The sequence below is a fragment of the Sinocyclocheilus grahami genome, unplaced genomic scaffold (assembly GCF_001515645.1).
Source record: "Sinocyclocheilus grahami isolate Dianchi unplaced genomic scaffold, SAMN03320097.WGS_v1.1 scaffold991.1, whole genome shotgun sequence".
NCBI classification, from domain to species: Eukaryota; Metazoa; Chordata; class Actinopteri; order Cypriniformes; family Cyprinidae; genus Sinocyclocheilus; species Sinocyclocheilus grahami.
This window is the reverse complement of record NW_015506170.1, coordinates 666,505-666,881: the sequence shown is the minus strand read 5'-3', so window position 1 is coordinate 666,881 and position 377 is coordinate 666,505. Positions and strand designations below refer to the sequence as shown.

Below are 377 nucleotides of genomic sequence, written 5' to 3'. Positions count from 1 at the left end.
TTTTTTGCATGAATACGTTTCTCTTTCCGCCACATAATTAATTATTTCTTCTAATTCCATCATCTGATATTTAATTATGCAGCAGAGCAGTTTGAGAAAGGTTTGGAGGAAGGAATTAAATCAATGAACACTGTGATAAAGAAAAGGATGAACTCTTTATTTGGATGTTAAATAGGGCTGAAAGATCGCACTGCATAGCAGAACGGGTCAGGATCTCACTGCCATCTTCACAAAGTATGCTCTGGGTAGGCAATGTACTTGTATTGACGGTAATTAAATTAAGTGTCAGAAGCAAGAAGAAAACAAAAAAACAGGAGTAAGAATTTATGATTTGCATAAAGCTTTTCATCTGTGTCTGTATCAAAGTGCCCCCCCCC

General features: G+C 36.6%; 1 protein-coding gene across 1 annotated transcript in view; it reads right to left on the bottom strand.

The window, feature by feature from the left end:
- The window catches only part of LOC107565277 (CXADR-like membrane protein), a 47,978-nt gene that overhangs the window by 902 nt on the left and 46,699 nt on the right, over positions 1 to 377 (bottom strand). The gene's annotated exons all lie outside the window — the stretch shown is intronic.